Source organism: Coturnix japonica, chromosome 1 (genome assembly GCF_001577835.2).
Source record: "Coturnix japonica isolate 7356 chromosome 1, Coturnix japonica 2.1, whole genome shotgun sequence".
NCBI lineage: Eukaryota > Metazoa > Chordata > Aves > Galliformes > Phasianidae > Coturnix > Coturnix japonica.
This window is the reverse complement of record NC_029516.1, coordinates 55702718-55720623: the sequence shown is the minus strand read 5'-3', so window position 1 is coordinate 55720623 and position 17906 is coordinate 55702718. Positions and strand designations below refer to the sequence as shown.

General features: G+C 42.3%; 1 protein-coding gene across 1 annotated transcript in view; it reads right to left on the bottom strand.

Annotated features, from left to right (window-relative positions):
• Positions 1–9939: 9939 nt before the first annotated feature.
• The window catches only part of LOC107316024 (protein mono-ADP-ribosyltransferase PARP12-like), a 33992-nt gene continuing 26025 nt past the window's right edge, over positions 9940–17906 (bottom strand). Inside the window, exons 10-11 of the transcript XR_001556149.2 lie at positions 10748–10839; positions 9940–10178 (exon numbers count right to left, since the gene is read on the bottom strand). The gene's annotated coding sequence lies outside the window, so the exon portion shown is untranslated. The remainder of the gene's footprint in view (positions 10179–10747; positions 10840–17906) is intronic.

Here is a 17906-nt window from a genome sequence, read left to right as displayed (position 1 = left end):
CCTCTTGTTGTCTTATCAGTTGGTTATTTATGTTGAAAAGCAGATCTGTGTAAGCTGGCAAGTCTAGTTTTTTAGCCTAGTAGGCTTCAATACCATAAACACTGAATTTGCAAAGCTGACAACAAATAAAACTGAACATCTCCCAAGATGAAACTCATTCATTCAAGCCAAACAGTCTTCATTCAAGGGCACATTCTCCAACAAATCTGAAACAAGAATTTCTGCTTTAGTAGATATAAAGCAGCATCACACTGTTTCACAGCTCAAGAGAAAGTTAGAAGCAGGGAGCTAATCGTATTTCAAGTTTGTGTACATGTAAATTTAAGTATCCGTCAATACATGGAGTGAAGCATATTTTACCCTGACCAGATTATTTGACACTACATTCAACAAGTTCAGACCCAAACACATAAACATGTTCATTTCCGTTCTACCTCAGCTGAGGAGCCTCAGTGAGTCACAGACCAGTCTGGTTTCACATTTGAGCTACTATGCAAGGGTGGTATTGCATAGCATGCTGCAAATGCATCTCATAGCCATCCCGGATCCAGCACTTTTGTAAGTACTTTGCAAGAGCTTTGTCTCCTTAAGTTAAAATTCCAGGACCTTCTTTCTTGTTCCATAAGCTGTGATTCACAAAAGAAAATTCCTACTTTGGAGTTTTTGCAGTCTTTTAGCTTCTGGGCAAGAAAATTCTGAATTTGTAAGCTAAGTTTTATATTAGGAGAATGGTGTCTTTGTTAAATACCACTTTTGACCATGCTTTGAGATCAGAGAATGAACAGGTCCATGAAGGAGGTAGAGACAGAAGGAAATAGGCTGAAGCCTAGACATTTCCTTTTATCTTGTCCTCAGCGGTCTGTAACACACGGACAAAAGCATAGACACCAGCATGAAGATGACTAACTCCTACAGCACGAAATTCTCTTTCGGAACAGCTGTTTGCTACAGTAATTCCCAGAAAGAACAGGCAGCTCTTCCAAATGGATCTGGTGCCAAGCCAGCCCAACGAGCTCAGTGGTTGCCTCTAGAGAGGCCAGACCCCCATAACCCCTCATAGGGTCATATAGCCTTTACATATCATTTACAGATCCATTTATAAAACTGTGACAGCAAAGGCATATTCTCTATGCTTCAGGTTATCCAAGGGCAATTCACATTTTGTTCCATTACATACTTGGACCACATAGGATAGACCTGAGGAGGAGAAGGAACAGATACATTCAGTCTTCTGGTGTCACATCATACCCAAGGTCAGGTGGAGCTCTGTGGGCAGAACCACCATCACAGCCCAACTTTGCCACTCACAAGAGATGAGGGCCTGGTCAAAATCCAAGCAAAAAATGTAGAGTGCCAAAGGGGGGCAGGATAGAGGGGAGACAGGACAACAGTAACCACCATACCTAACATAATTCCAGTTACTACATAAGCACAAGCCTTAAATAGAGCTATCAGGGCTCAGCTACTGAACAGTAGCACTGTACAAACTTTAGCACTGTAACTTGACCAGGTGCAGGTCTCTGGCCACAGCCAACATTCAGGCCTTGGCAAAGGTCGTTTTATACACTGCAAATGTCAGCTAAATGCCCAGCTTAAATGTTCATACTGGCTTCTTCTCAGCTATCTGCCCTTCCAGACATCCTCTCCCAAAAGTTAAGCGCAGTCCTGGGTTCTAATAGAGCTCCTTCATGCAACCTAGTAAATGTGAGTAAAGACAATGGTACACTGAAGTCACTCTAACGGGAAAAACCCTACAGTCAAGCCCTCAATCAAGACTAAGTGAACAGGCAGGATGAAGTGTGAGAGCTCGTCTGGCCCAAGCAATGCCAGCATATCCCTTTCCCCGCTGCTTCCCTCGTCACTATTTTAATAAGGCTCTCCTCTGCATTGTCTAGTTTGAATCCAATGACAAATATTCAGCTTCTTCCCAGGGGCACATGCTCCCATAGTCATTTCCATCAGTTATGAAACTGCCTCTGACGTCTAGCCTAGTTTTTCCCTTCACTTTGCTCAGTTTCAGACCATTGCTCCCCATTGTTCTCCATCTTACTCTACAAATAAAGGGCTCAAAGGAGGGAAAATAAACAAGCAGATGGGGGCTTGGGAAACACATTCCACCAGCCACTACACAAAGAGAGAGGAAAAAAAAAAAAAAAAAAAGAAGAGAAGAGACAGACCTAGGCCCCAGCCCCACATCCAATCTGCTTCCATCTGGCAAACTGAAGTACACTGAGAGCATTGTGTGGTGTGAACCACATCAGTCAGTGCTGCCCACTGCCCAGCTCCAACCAGAAAGCCATGCACGGGGGGCTCCAGCTGCTGCTACTCTAATAGTAATTGCACATGGCAAGTGTAGATCAAAAATTACACTGGGAAAACTCACTTGCTGTTACCATAAGTAACCTGAGTAGTTAGCAACTCTTCCTGTAGCTGCAAAGTGAAATGAAATCCAGGCCAAAGAAGACTAAAAAAGCACATGCATCATAAAGCTAGAGGAAAGCATGAAGGTGGAGAAGAAAGTGACATGTTGGAATGAGATTCAAAATGCTCATTTCACTTGTGACCTAAACAGAAAACACATTTGCCTTTTAGACTAGAGTAATCAGCACACAGTTAGGTATTAAGGCAAGTTTTCTGTTAATTGATTCTCAGCAGTGCCATATTTCAGTCCTTCCCAACTTCCTACTCCCCTGGAGCAAAAACCCCAGCTTATAAAGGGCTCTGAGAGTCCAAAAACCAAAAGAGTTCGTTTTAATTTTTCAGTGCCAGACAGACTCCTCAGGGAACCTTAACTCAACACGCATGAGCAACAGTCACAACAGGACAACACATTGCAAATAAAATGTAAAGCAGAACCAAATGGTAATAAAATAATAATAAAAAAAATAAATAAAAAAGGCAAAGAAAGAGGTGGAAATAAAAACACACGTGTGTACACACATGCAGCACAGAAGGCACAACTCAAAGCTACTCAGTTTTTCTCTCTGTAGACTGTAAAACTACCTGGATGGAGGCCTCAGATCAGTCCACATTCACTGAATATAGCAAAGGCAAAATGCTGCTTTGGGACAAATCTGCACTCAAATACAAGTGACATGAGAGCTCATGATCTAGAGCAAGTTTCAGAGTAGCCTTGTACATAACAAAAAGGCATCTCTGCTACTGCAGGCTATTTAGGACACTGGATAGGATTCAACTAAAATTTATGCATATGAAAAATCAGGAGCCACTCTGCTCTCTCAATGTTCACACCAGTACAGGGAAACAAAACAAAGGCCCCAGGCTCTTGATGCAAGAAAACCCATCCTTTTACACTTCCCCAGTTAAATCCAGCAAACGCAGTCCACCCAAGACAGGGTAGACTCTGGGGAAAGCTTGCACAGCACTCTGTCTCCAGAACTCTGCTTTGTTCTCCATTGATTCATACTCAAAAAACTTCAAAAAGGAAACTCCAGCATTTGGAAAGGTTCTTCTAAGTCACAGATCAGAAATTCATACTCCTTATCAACAAGCCAGTGCTACCCCCTGGTCCCCTAGGAGGTACAGTCATCTCAAGATAAGCAGAAGAAAAAACATAGAAGGAAAGCAAACAGTCTAGTATGTCACATACTACAAATATCCATGCCATTGAGAATTTCTGCTTTATTATTTTTCTATTTCTTTTTCTAGACCTAGCATTTAAAGCAAAGCAATACTGAAATTTCTGAAATTTTCCCCAGCAAACTAGAGCTCTCCACTTCAGAGACCATCAAGTTGCTTGGCTCATTCCCAAGCTCAAGAATTGCTCTGCTTGGCATGCAAGACTTAGAGGCAATAAAAGTGTTATCAGAGCATGGCTGAAAGGCAGCAAGTGAGGGGAACATCATAGCTCCACTCACTCAGCAGTTAAAGTACAGAAGTGATGCAGCAAGTCAGGTTTGTTATGGAGGCTTAAACCTACACAGAATCATAGAATCACCAAGGTTGGAAAAGACCTAAAAGATCATCCAGTCCAACCATTCACCTATTACTAATAGCTCCCACTAAACCATGTCCCACCTCATGTCTCACCTCATTCAATTACTAAGCTGTATAAACTTTGGAAGGGATCTTTCTCCATCCACTACATCAAGCTTTTCAACTCTGAATAAGAAATCGATCAAGGCAAAAACAGGAAGGACTCAGTAACTGATAAATATAATGTGTTTACTTGAGAAGAAGGAGATATGTACTGCAGTTCTCTCTCTACTCTACTCTCTCACTACTGACTAAGAAACATTCCCAGAGAAAAAGAATCAAGATTTCCACTCTCCCTCCTCCCCTCTGCCTTGTACTATAGCTCATTCCTATGCTATGTAAGTTGTTCTCTTTGCTGTTTCTTTTGGACATGGCATCATTCATATTATCAAAGAGAATTCTGTGTACCGGAAAAGATGATGTACATACCCCATTCATCACTATATGTGTAAACATGAATCTCAGTTCTCTGCATGCCTATAAGTTATTACCATAATGAAAACAAACCCTATAGCTTGGAGTAGCCAAGCACTCCTTCCCAACAGGCTGCAGAGATATTACTGATCTGTCTGAATTAAGGCATTGATTTTCACCCATCAAATAAGTATCTTTCACCAAAATGCTCCAGCACTCTTGTTAGCAGATGACCTTGTGTAATCAACCTTGCCTCCTTCAAACCTCATTCCTTGTTGCACATTCAGTAAAATTATTAATGCTTTATATGATGTTATGATGTGGAATACTGATAGCAAAATTACAAAATTATTAAACCATGACAATGTTCTTTCCAGCCAAACACATCCAACTTGACTCTTTGCTCTTTCCCAAGTTTATTTTGCAATAGTTATATTTTGCCCAAATAACAAGTTGCTCCCTGCAAAGCTCTCACAGCCACTTGTCCCCATCCTTCTGGTTTCTTCCCACCCTGTGAAGAGAAAGGCCTCAGTACAGTCCTCCTCCAGGAAAAGGTCACTCCTCCAAGCTACTTCCCAGCTCCATTAAAACATGGCAATTAAAAACAACATTGCATGTGAAGTATTTATTCCTTGTAGCTTTTGTCTTGGAAACACGGATACGCTGTTCTAGAAAATGAAAACTTCTTTTTTTTCTTTTTTTAAATTTAATAGAAAGGAAGCATGACAAGTAATGCTGTATGTCTCTCAGTCATTTTGACCCTGTGAAGGATTAACTTCATTCCATGTAAAGGCAAGAAGAGCCAAAGCAAAAAAAGTGTTAAAAAAACAGTGGTGAGGAAGCCAAGGAAGACAGCTGAGAGCTCCAGAGACTGGCTTTTTTAGGGTGGTAAGGAAAGAGGCACAATTCTCATTTTTCAAGCTATATAATCAGGGACATAGATTCATTTCTCTGTTTACAACTTGTATCATGGTACAGGAACGATGAACTATTCAGAGAAATCAAAGGGCATTAAGATCAGTCAAGAAATGACTTTTTAACTATGCAGGGCCACTCTCTGGAATTCATGGCTACAAGCTGAATAAGGTTGTTGGATTTTTAACCTATCAGCTTGTATATAGGCCAGTGCATGATACCACTCTATCTGATACTGCTGAGGCAGCTAGGCAGGAATGCTATGGGAAAATGAGAACTTTTCCACCTCACTCTGCATGCTGCACATGGGATTAGGTGACTGAACTCTCTCTTGAGAATTTGCCTGGGTCCAAGCCCACAGGCTGCTTAGACTTAATGTTGCGCAGTCACATTCATTAAAAGAACGTTTCTAAGAAGGTAAGCCCAGGGCTCCAATAATGCTAGAAAACAGATTTGGAGCTTTTCAGCCAGGAGACAGAGTACACTTAGGACTGCAGAAACCACCCCTCTGCAGAGGCCTGCTGCTCATCGCCATGAGGGAGGTGATGGGATGGGGTCTGCCAGCTTCTCCATGCACCCTGAACATCTCCTCTGCCACAGACATGCACAGCACCCCTCAGGCACCCAGGAACAACAGGCAGAGAGCATCCAGTCGCCCAAGACTTGCACAGCAGACACAACCAGGCAGGGAACCTCAGTGGAGCTTAAACAATAAAACAGCGCACCCAAGCCCTTTGCATTAGTTCAGCATTAGCCACAGCTTTACTGACTGTCCTTGAAGAGATTTTTTGTTTTCCAAAACCAATGGATATTTTTTACAACTGCACACACCCAGCCCTTCGAGAACAGCCCAGCCTCCAGTCTTACCAGCCTATTCTCTGAGCATGGAGCAGAAGTTCTCCTGCCTTCCCCCAGAAGAGCTCAGCAGGCCCACACCTCTGAGGCGGGTTTGCTTCACCCAGCACTTCCCTCCTTCCACCTCTGTGCCCCAGCAAGCACAAAGTGCAAACATTTTACCTGAGGGAACGAGAAGGTGCAGTAAAACCAGCAACCCACGTCTCAGCAGCTTGAACTGGAACAAGGACAAGAAAAATATAGGAAAGCAAACAGGCCACCCAAGCCCTCACACATGGGAGACCCAGAGGCTATAGGGAGCTTATATACTGCTAATTTAAGAAGTCACAGGTGCAGCTATACTCAGTTACCCTGACCTGAGAAAGGAAAGAGGTAGAAAAAAGCCTCAAAGCAAATTCTGGGTTGGCTGGGGCTCAGGCTGCGAGCTAAACAAGTGAACATGGAAAGTAAAAGTCCATATACAATTCATTTTCTTCTTTCCCCTACTTGTGAAATTTATCGCAATCCTTTCTGGGTCACCAGTAGATATATCTGTGTTAGTCACCTGACTGGGATATTTGCAAAAGGAACAACAAATGAATCACAGCCTTTACAGGCATCACTATGAAATAAATTCCTCTCCCTCAACTTCCACGTGCTACTCAAGTGAAGGAAGCTTAAGCAGCGTGCTTTAGACATTGACATTGTCGCAGGGTGGCCTTGCAGGAAAGCAACTTCTGCATAGCTCTGCTATTGCGGCTCTGGAGGAAGCTTGCTCCAAGTGGGCTGTGTCAACCCCAGTGCTTGGCCAGGGCCCTGCACGTGCCCCTGTGGTACCAGGAAACAGTAAGGGAATCCATACCCATAGGGTAGTGTGGTATAGGCACAGTCTTCACACTTCCTTCACTTTTGGGGGTGAGATGTCTTTGTATTTGCAGCTGTCTTAGATTTTGAAAATGAAAGCAGGTAGCTAAGAAAAAGCACAAAGAGAAGTCTGAGATAAATAACTCCAAGTTCCTTGAGTGGGCTTGAATGCATGGTCTGTATTGGGCTGTTTAGGTGTGATTCTGGAAATCTTCCTACCCAGTGTGGGAGAGCAGTAGGTAGAAGCTGGTCGACTACTGTATGGCTTACTTTGCAAGGTGGAAGTTTTGGATGGTGCAGTGTCTACCACCACAGCATCAAGCTTTGGTCCAGCAATATCTGTGTCTCTAAGGCTGTACATAGGGCTCCAGTGGGCAGCAGGACCTCAGAGGGCCTGCAAGGGGCACAAGCGTTAGAAGAAAGTTCAGAGATGAGACATGAGCCTCAGCCTAATTAATCCATGAATTGAACACTGAAGTTTTGGTTGCTGGAAGGCTCTCATTTCCAAGTGATATATCTTCTGAAGAAAAGCATGGAGGCTTTCCTTCCAAAAATCTGGACGATGGGTATTTGGTCTTTTGAAACACAGTGAGAAGAACAGAAGTAATTTCCACTACTCTTTAACCAGCTCTCTTCTCCATGGTTTTCAAGCACAGTGTAAGTCAATATCACAGAAGACCACATTTTTCACTTCTTCCTGCTCTAAAACAAAACCTCCTTGACACTTTTTGTGTCCTAGAACAAGTTTTCAGGAAATCTCCTGAAGCCTTCTTCCCACTGCTTCTTTAGGCTATGTGGTAAGTTTAAGCAAATCACAACAGTTTGTGCTGGACAACACTTGCAGCCTTCAGAACAATTACTTCCAGCACTTCAGTTCATCATCAGGGTTAAAGTTTGCTTGTCTTTAACTGCCTACTGTTTATAACAGGAAACCCAAAGAGCACTCCCAGGATCCCGCATGCAATTGCTCTTGCCTGTTTGTAACTACTATGGCACACTAAGATGGGACTTTCCACCTGCTCGGGGAACACCATGCTTTAGTATAATTTCCCAAAGACTGCAGTCCTGCTGGGATCAGTCTCTCTTCTGAGCTGCCCCTTTGTTGAAAGCTCTTGACGGAGAGCTATGCAGAAAAGATTAATGTGCAAAGTGACCTCATTCTTTTTCTTTCCTTGCATTGATTTTTTGCTTTCCCTGTATCTTATGTGAACATCATTAAAAGCTGTATTTTGCTTGTTAGTGTGATGGTTTGTATGAACCTCCTGTTAATAAAGCAGTGCATGTCTCTGAACAAGCACTGAGAAAAGCTCTTTCTTGGGACTTGCCTATATTTAGTTGTTTTCTGCATTTCAAGTAATTCATTAAATAAAATTACTTGTCCTGCAGTACTTCAATAAAATTTTCCTCTTCCAAACAAGGTGGTGAGGATGTTCTTACAGTGCTACGGCTCCACAGAAGGGTTTTATCCTTCAAAGGACGATTACCGGTCTGGAAACTTTTCATCATTGGTAATTCATGTACAATAAAGTTATAAATGTTTATTTCTTTATGTATGTTCTTATACGTTGCCATTCTCTTTATTGCTTCATTTATCCTCATTTATCTTCCATGAGCCTGTGTTGTCCTTCAATTTAAGGAAGCACCATATCATAGTGCAGAAGGGACTGCATTTGCCTGGAACCTTGGTGTTCACTTCTATTTTCATATCCCATTAAGCAGAGTCCTGTAATACACAGTGTAATCCTAACAATTTATTTTTTTTTAAATCAGATAACAAAGTCCATGAATCCATATGTATACCAAACATGCCTAATAGCCTAAAGTAAGCAGCCATCTATCTGCTCAAGTAATCAAATAGAACAAAAGACAGCTAGCCATAACATATCCAGTCTTATTTACTAGCTCCTTTTCCTGTTCCCAGCCACACACACAAATGGATTGCTAACTCTGAGTGATTTATTTTGCTGGTGTCAGGATAGCCAAACACTGTAATGCCCCTGGCAAGTGTCTCAGGTCTGCATTCAACAGCAGTGCCTGCCTGGACCAATAACAACATAAATGTCATTGTCCTACAGAAGCCACTTCTGCAACACTAATACTCACTGGTCCCCATGAGTTTCTAAGAAATATTAGCAAATGCAAGATTTTGGAGAATCTCAGCAATTTGCAGCAGGGCCAAGTTGGTACAAAATGTTTTTCCAAGGTCTAAACCAAATCTTCCCCTGCTGCCATTCAGTCTATGCCTCTTCCTCTGTCTAACACAGACTCAGCCATCCTGGTGCCCTTATTCCCTCGTGTTGCCCTCAAATAACACACAGCAGCTGCTGGGCTGGGTCTTTTGCCACAGACCTCCAGGTTCTCATGAGGCCCTTGGGAAGATTTTTGAGCCACTTGGCATATGCGGTCTACCAGGTCCTTTGAACTAAACATCTGTGGCAGATGTTGCCAGCCCGTACTGGAGATCCGGTCTCAGTGACTCACCTGGTTGCTTCCAGCATGTTTTGGTGATGAGCAGCTCGAGTTGGACACCATTTCTACTTTGTGTCATCTGAGGGCACAGCCTGAGCACTTGAGAAAGCAGGATGCCTACGCTCCCAAAGTACACAAACCACCAGTTAGATCAGATCAGGTCATCCAGCAAAAATAATGAAAGGGAACAACTACGGGAAAATTTGCCTATTGGAGAAATTTCATTCTAAACGCCAATTAGATATTAGGCTGGGTCATGCCCTGAAATGGTGAGGGAAAGTTATACTAAAATGAGTTTGATGAATATGAGAGATCACTTCAGGCTAGCCAAATAATAAAAATAAATCATTTCCAGCAAAAGGAAAAAAAAATTTAATCAGATGAGTTTTCAGCCTTCTGCAAATTAAAATGAAAGAACATTCCTTAAGGGGAAATTGTTTCAAAATAAAACAAAGAAGTAGAAGAGTTGTATTTTGAAAATCAAAAACATTTAACTTTCCACAGCTTTCTTTGTTTGCTTTAGTTTATGCCAGTCCAGATTTGCAGAGCACATGGTCCACCCACTACTTAGGCTGTCCATGTTTTTTTCTTGCCTCATTTCTTGTTGGTTCAGTTTATGGCTTCATATGGTTTCCAAGCACCCTGCTTCTTCTTCATGCAGTTAGCACTCTGGACATGATTCTTACCTGAAAAGAGGTGGTCACAAGGTGTGGGTCGGCCTCTTCTCCCAGCTAACAGCAATAGGACAAGAGGTAATGGCCTTAAGTTGTACCAGGGGAAGTTCAGATTGGTTATTAGGAAACAATTATTTTTGGAACAGTGGTAAGGTATTGGAACAGGCTGCCCAGGGAAGTGGTGCAGTCACTGTCCCTAGAAGTGTTCAAGAAACACGTGGTGTGGCACCGAGGAATGTGGTTAGTGGGCATGAGGGGGCATTGGCAATTCGACTAGATGATCTTAGAGGTCTTTCCAACCTTAATGATTCCATTATATGTGGAGGATGTGCTACAGAGAGAGATGCCAAAGACATTGGGAATGCTGTGTGCCTGTCCCTGCTGCTGGGTGACCCTGCATGATTTCCATGCTGTTCTCTGCCCTGGGACAGCTAGCCCTGTACCCAGTGAGGGAGAAGCTTAGGCAGGCAAGTGGGTACTGCTGGATTCAGCATCAGGGGGAGAACTACTCCAGTCCTTTCACCAGTTACATGGATTCCACCATTTCTTCGGGCAACCAATTCCAGTATATACATACTTACATGTCCACATCATAGTGGGTAGGTAATGCTGACCACTGCTGGGTTGCCTCATTCCTCCTATTTTGACACCTTGATTTTCAGTTAGCATTGCCCTGTGTAAATATAGAAATTTTCCATGTTGGAGAGCTGTTTTGGTGTGGTTATTGTTGTTATTTAACAACACTAATATCCAAGAAACATTGGTAACATTTATTCCATTAGGAAAAGTATGCTTTGTAGCAGAACATCAAGTCTGGCAGAGAAGTAGTATTCATGGCAAGGCTGAATCTTTTGCTAATCCCAGGAAAACCTTCCCAATTTGGTCAGTTTATAAGTCTTTGCAAAATTATTCTCCACAAATGTGCTGTTGAAATGCCTTTAGACTTCTTGGCAGTAAAGCTCCCCTAAGGTTTCTCCTTGTTGCTCATGCATTTGAACAGCCAGTCCCCGGGACTACAGCTCCTGCAGCCTTCACTGTCTTCTGTGCTGACCTTCTTTTTCTGACTTTCACAAGCACTCACTTTTGCACTCTGAATGATTTTTTTAACCTCCCAGTACTTGTGTAATTGAGTACAGGCAGGCTATCTCACAGCAACAGACTGAAGAGACTTAAAATAGTTAGAGGTCCTTGGCACTAGATGCTAGAGGAGTACGAAGGAATGATGTTTATACTGCATCTGTTTGCTCGTAATGCACCTTTGCCAGAGCCCTAATTTAATTTATGCATATGGATCAACCTTTTAATACCTTCCAGGAATAATTGTTTTCATCATTTTATGTTTCAGCATGTGCATTCAAATAAAATATGTTGCAATTGGACTGAAAAGCTTAAATCCTGTTTCAAAAAGCCTCGTGAAAAGTTAATGGGTTTTGGCACATTCAGAATAAAAGTCACTTTTAAAGATATGATGCAGCAGTCTAACAAAAACATTTTTGCAAAATATGAGGACAGAAATTCCTCCATTTTCTTGCAGAATTTATATTAGCATGGTATGATCTCATTTAGTGGCTTTCTATGATACATACATACATTGTATCTGTTATTTCTATGGAAATAAATAGGAGGCATTACTTTCAATGTCCTACTTATAAATATAAAAGAATACATATATATATAGATGCATACATATAAGAAAACCTGAAGTCCGCAACTCTGTATGTTCCAAATTATTTTTGTGACCTTACCTAAGGCTATTTGATATTCAGTTATTGCTTCCTGACTTTCATTTATAATTTTTTTCTGATGCTATTGCAAGAAACCGCTGGAACTGTATGCTCAGGCACCTGCAGTAACAACCTCAGAGTCAGTTACGAGCAATACAGTGAAGTTCTACACAGTTCGTCCAGTTGCAAGAAGCGCACTCCCATGCTTTTCCCACTATCTTAACTACTGGGCTTCAAAATATTAGAGTAACAACCCTAAAATAAATCAGTATTAAAAATGACTGCAATAACTACTTTCTCGATGGTCAAAGAACACTGCCAAAATCAACAGAACTGTTCTCTGTGGTGAAATTTGTCAGCGCTGCTGCTAAGGACCATAGGAAACTTTATCAGTTGTTTTCTATTGATGGATGAGTTTCGTTGGTCAGCTGAACTTAACCTTTCAATTGGACACCAAACAAATGTTCGTTTTCACATCTGAGATCGCAGGCACCCTCTAGAACCCAACAAGCTCGGACAACAAGTGCTGTGCACTGCAGTTGCCCCTCCAGTCAGCTTGATTACTCTACCAGCTGTTTGTATCCACGAACCAAACTTCCTCAAATGTGAGTGCACCTCTGGAATAAGCATTAGTGTAAATCAAGCCTTGACTGTTCTCATGCCCCATTCAGTGGCTTGTGGGAGAGGTGAATATTCGGAATCCCCAACTCTGGGTACTCCCTGCTCAGCAGGGCTGCTGGAGTGATGGTGTCTCAGAAAAACAGAACAATGCTTCAGAAAAAATACAAGGCAGTTTACTGAGCTTTATAACAATAACCAACAACTTTGAGGCAAAACTGGATAACTTTCTAACAACAGTCAAGCATTTGCTGTGATTTAATCTGTCAGGTAGCTAAGCACCATTCTGTCATTCACTCACACCCTGTCCTTCTCAGTGGGATGAAGGAAAGAATCAGAAAGCAAAAAAGCAATTGCTCACCTCCAACTGACCAATACCCAGCTAGCCTCCAAGAAGTGGAAGAGAGGGAGATGGATTCCCAACCCCCTTCAAGACTCTCCCTCTGCATCATATCATATGGTACAGAATATTCCTTTCACTAGTTAAAATCATTTGTTCTGATTCTGTCTCCTCCCAGCTCCTTGGGCTCTCTCAGCCCTTTGCTAGTAGCAGCTGAGAAACTGGAATGGCCTTGGCTTTGTACAACACTGCTCAGCAACAATTAGAAACATTGGTGTGTTATCAGCATTGTTTTTCTCCTAAAACCAAAAGATGGAATCGTAACAGACACTCTGAAGAAAAACAGTTCTGCCCCAGATGAAACTAGGACAGAGTTACAAATAAGAATACCTTGGTGCAAGTGTTATTTCCCTATTTCCAACTACTTTATGGCAAAATCAGGCAACAGCTACCAAAGAAAAGGGAGTACAAGAAAATAGAGATGAAATTGTAGAAGAGAGAGAAAAGAGAGATTTAGCCACTCCTTGGATCCAGCATTGTCTTGAATCAGGGGTCTTGATCCATGGGAGATCGGTCAACAAAGGTAAACGTGCATGTTCACCATTACATAGTCCAGTTGGTCCAAGACCACACTTGGGGTTGCAGTCCCCTCACATCTGCACAGCCAGGTGTTCTAGAAGGTCCAGGAGTTTTCAGTGAGGATCTTTGGTGTTCATGCCTCCTCCTCAGTGAATTACTTAAACCAGTGTTTTTCAACCAGGAGAGTTACTCAAGATGATGTTTTTACTCAAGCTGATGTTTCTCAGCCATAAGAGGAAACAGATGTTATCCATAAAAGGAAGCAGATACTGTCTATAAGAGAAAGTAAAGAAGCTTGCCGCTTTGCCTCCTCTGGACTCCATCCGTCTTTCTTCCAGCTCCCCTTTTTGCAATATTTTCTGCTCAAAGTCAGTACAGGCAAAGATCCGCAATGCTTTCAGACAACTGTGTCCACTGCTGGTTTGTAAGAAAATACTGCTGAAAAACACTTTGGCTGCCATGTTACACCTTTGTCTGGTTCATCCCAACCCATTACAAGCCTGTGGAGACTTGTCTTTGTAAACATCTAGGTTAGGGATCTCCTGCATTGCCTATACAGCAAACAGTGACATCGGGTCAGTGCTTCCCATCCTTCCACAGGGCTCCTGCTCATGCACATTGGCAAAGGAAGAACCAAAGTACAACTTCACAGCAGAGAAGGCAGAGAGAATGGATGATCTGGCCAGATAACATCTGTCAAGCTTCACTGCTGCAGTAACACAAGTCTGCTGCAGATTTGTACAAGGAGATTCCTTTAGACTGCAAGGTTTTGACCAGAAATATCTCTTCCTGCTCTTGCTTCTTGCCCCTAGAGCAGAAGAGGCCTCACTTTTACGGGAGTATGTGGAGTTTCTTATAGGTAATACTGGTAATTTCCCAGAAATACACAATAGACACACTTATTTTTCCACTTCTTTTGCTGACAATATTAAGACTTCAGATGACAGTGGATCTGTTCTTGCACTGTAGGAAAAGCATTTTAATTAGACGCAGCTTAATTTACACCATGACTACAGGTGCAATATCTCCTTTTGTTTCTTGTCCAGTCACACCAGTTCATAACATTTCTCATGTCGACCTTAACACATCCAAGTGTTTCACTTAGTACCATCAGTGACGGAGAGGTCTTTGAAATAAAATTTGACAATAAAATCTCAACCGTAATATAATAAATTAGAATAATTGGTATAATTTAATTTTTCGCCAACCAGCACTCAATAACAGACCACGTTGTTCTGACTCCAGCTGAGCAAAGATTAAGTTTCATTCCAATGGCTTCTGAGCTTTTGTCGGATCAGCTGGCCTGATTTCCAAACTGCTCTTCAAGAAGACAAGTTGCAAGCAGGGATATTTTTTCCAGAAAAATGGGAATTGGAATAACTTTTCCAATTACTGCAAGAACAGCTACTATTAAGTATTTTGCTTCTGAGTGGGAAATAGCTTGTGGTTTTGTACAGCAGCCATGTTTTGTGGCACATGGTCAGCACCACGTCCTCTTCTAAGAAGGCAGCTGATTCCAGTCCTCAGTGTTCCTGGGGCAGCAACCACCACAGAGGAACAGAGCTGGTGACCATGCTGCTGCTCTGAAAAGATCTCAAAAAACAATTCCTCACCCAGTTGTTTTTCAGAGAACAGCAACGGCTTGTTTCACAACAGTTTTTGCTGCATTTCACTTGTGTTTCTTTCTCTTGCTCCCTTCGAGGAAGAAAAAGCATGAATTAAGCCTTTCTTCTAACCAGCAGCCCACAGGGCTCAACCCGCATCTCACCAGGGGTGCAAGTCAGCACAGCTCCCCTGACACAACACCATTCAGGGACCGGCATGCCTTGTCACCCCTGCAGTCATTCACAGCTTCACATCTCTTTGATAGGACAACATATGCATGTGCTGGTTCCTGGTCTCAAAACAATATTTTAACAAGCCCAAATTTTAAAACTGAGGTGCCCATGTCCTCCTTGGTACTGAAAATTACTTTACGCATTACTGGTGCTTAGTGCAAGCCTTTCTGCATAGAGTATTGTACAGGTGCTGGTTGGTAAAGCAAGTTGCTGCTGTTGTCAGCAGTCTGTCAGGTTATTTGATAGCAACCAGATATCAACATATGGCTAATTATTAATTACTGCCTTGAATGTTGTTAAAGCAGCAGAAGAGTGACGCAGAGCATAGAGGAATGCTCAGTCATTTAGCAGCTGAGTCACTGCACATCACTGTCAAAGGATGCCAGCCTGCTCAGGTTTGCAGCACTGTACAACAGCATCCAGGGCCAGGTTAAATTACCATAGTTACAACTTAGAGAGAAAAATAAACAAGAGATCACCAGTTCACACTTAAGAAAGTGAGCTGACGAACCATGGAAAGAAAGAAACTAAGAAACTATCAACATCAGAAACTTTCTGGTCAACTGTTTTCAGCAGATATTATAACAGGGAGCATTAGGCAGTAGTTTATGCACTGAATACCAACAGTGATATTTCAAAAACGATCAAAACACATCACAGAAAAAAATGCATCTTATTTTGAATTATGAAAATAAGCTCACAAGAATTCTGCCTTTAAAAATATCATAATCTTATTCTAAGCTTTCTTGGGTCTTTCATTATTTTGTTAACATGATATGGCTTTTCATGCTGTGCTAAGAAGCAAAGTGAGCCTGTTGAGTTTGAATCCCCATTTACCTCACTGACTATGTCCCATACTTAGATCTGCTGGTCCTGCCTGAGGTTGGCTGCTGACATGAGTGTCTGGGGGTAAAGGATAGACAGGGTGACACCAGCTGCCTCTCAGGAGCCCTATAAGTCACCCACAGGTACCAGTTCTCCTGGCTGCAAAGCTCTTGGGCACACTGAAAAAATCCTCTGAAGATCCTCTAACAGCTGCAACGCTTTTACCAGGGGTTAAGATTCATTATTTGTTAATCAAGATTAAATTCCACAAGTCTGAGTAAAAACCTTGAAGAGCAGATGATCTGTGAGCCTAATTGAAAGAGTTCTGTGGTCTCAAGTTAGAAGCTGAGCTACAGTATTAGGACACACTGCAGAAAATGAGCATACATTAAATGCATAAAATGAGAAATGCAGCTGTTGACAGCCAGACACAGAAACAATTTACTTTAAAATGAAACAACTCAAAGAAAATATACAGTAACTTCACTGCCTTAACAGAAGCAGATGCAAAATGTCATAAAGTGATAATTAGAGTGAATTGCTGAATGCATAGTGATGTTGTGCAAGACAGATCCATTTAGAAATGTACAGTTTGTGATGAAATATCTGCTTGTTCCAAGCCATAAGAATACAGAACATTGAGTTTTCTGTTCTGAGGGCGTGGGGCTGTTTGGTAGAGCCAAGGTCCTGCCATTCAGAGGGCACTCTGTGCTCCAGCAGGCAGCACCTCCTGATAACACCACCTTCCCTCTCATCTAGCAGGGCAGACCCAGAGAAGACAATTTAATGACCCAAACATAGCACAGAAAATTTCAGACCTGCACCGCCTCACAGTCTTGCCACTGACAATGACAATGCTAACACCAAAAGGGTATCATGCATTTGACATCTCAGGCCTGCTGAGGAAGAGTGAGAAAGAGAGAAATGGTGGCTGCACCGGACTCTGACTTTGAAAGGAAGCTGTTTGTTTGGGAGTACTGATTCTCCTACGTTTTTACTTTTTTGTTTCCATAAATGCTCTTTGGCAGCTTGCCTGATTCCAGAGCAGGGTTATTTTGCAATTACTGCTGACTGCTTTGTCTTAATCTATTTCTACGGAACACACTCCTGCTTCCAGGAAACAAGCATGTGGCTGCAGAGACATGGGGGAGACACCGAGGTAACTGAATGGCAGGAGAGAGGGTGGGGAGGTTTCTGTCCAGGGTAGGAACAACACAAAGATGTACGGGAGCAAGCAGCCTTCCTCAATCAGCTTCCCTAATAACGATTAGCTAGGGGTTTCCCTTCCAAACATACCTGCAAGGCCCCACTGCCTGCCCCAAAGCAAAGCAGAGGGCTGTTGGATGACGATTCAGATCTTTGCTGTGTTTTGTCCAGTAGCCTCTCCTGCTCCACCAGACTGCAGTAGATGGGCATGTCTGCAAAGAGAGCCCCTGCACAGAACAGCCTCTGACCAAGAAAATCAGCTGCAGGCAGATGGCTGCATTGTGAGAGCTGCTCCACAATTATGAGTTTCTTCTGGGAATCCCAACATTTTCTGGGAAAGATGGAAGAGCAAAGGGAGGACCCTGGATGGAAAATACTCCTTCTGTGTCCCCAAGCAGTAAACAAACTTTCAGCTTCCAAAATTAGGAGATGAAGTGGATGTAACTGATCCCTTATTCATCTTCGGATACTCATTTATTCAAATGGGGAAATGTAAGACATTAAGTGTGTTTGCAAAATACATACAAGTAGCCTCACTCCATGTAATTACATGCTCCAGTCTCTTCCTTCTAGGTTTTGAAAGAGATGAGTTAACCTTTGTATTCTGTCT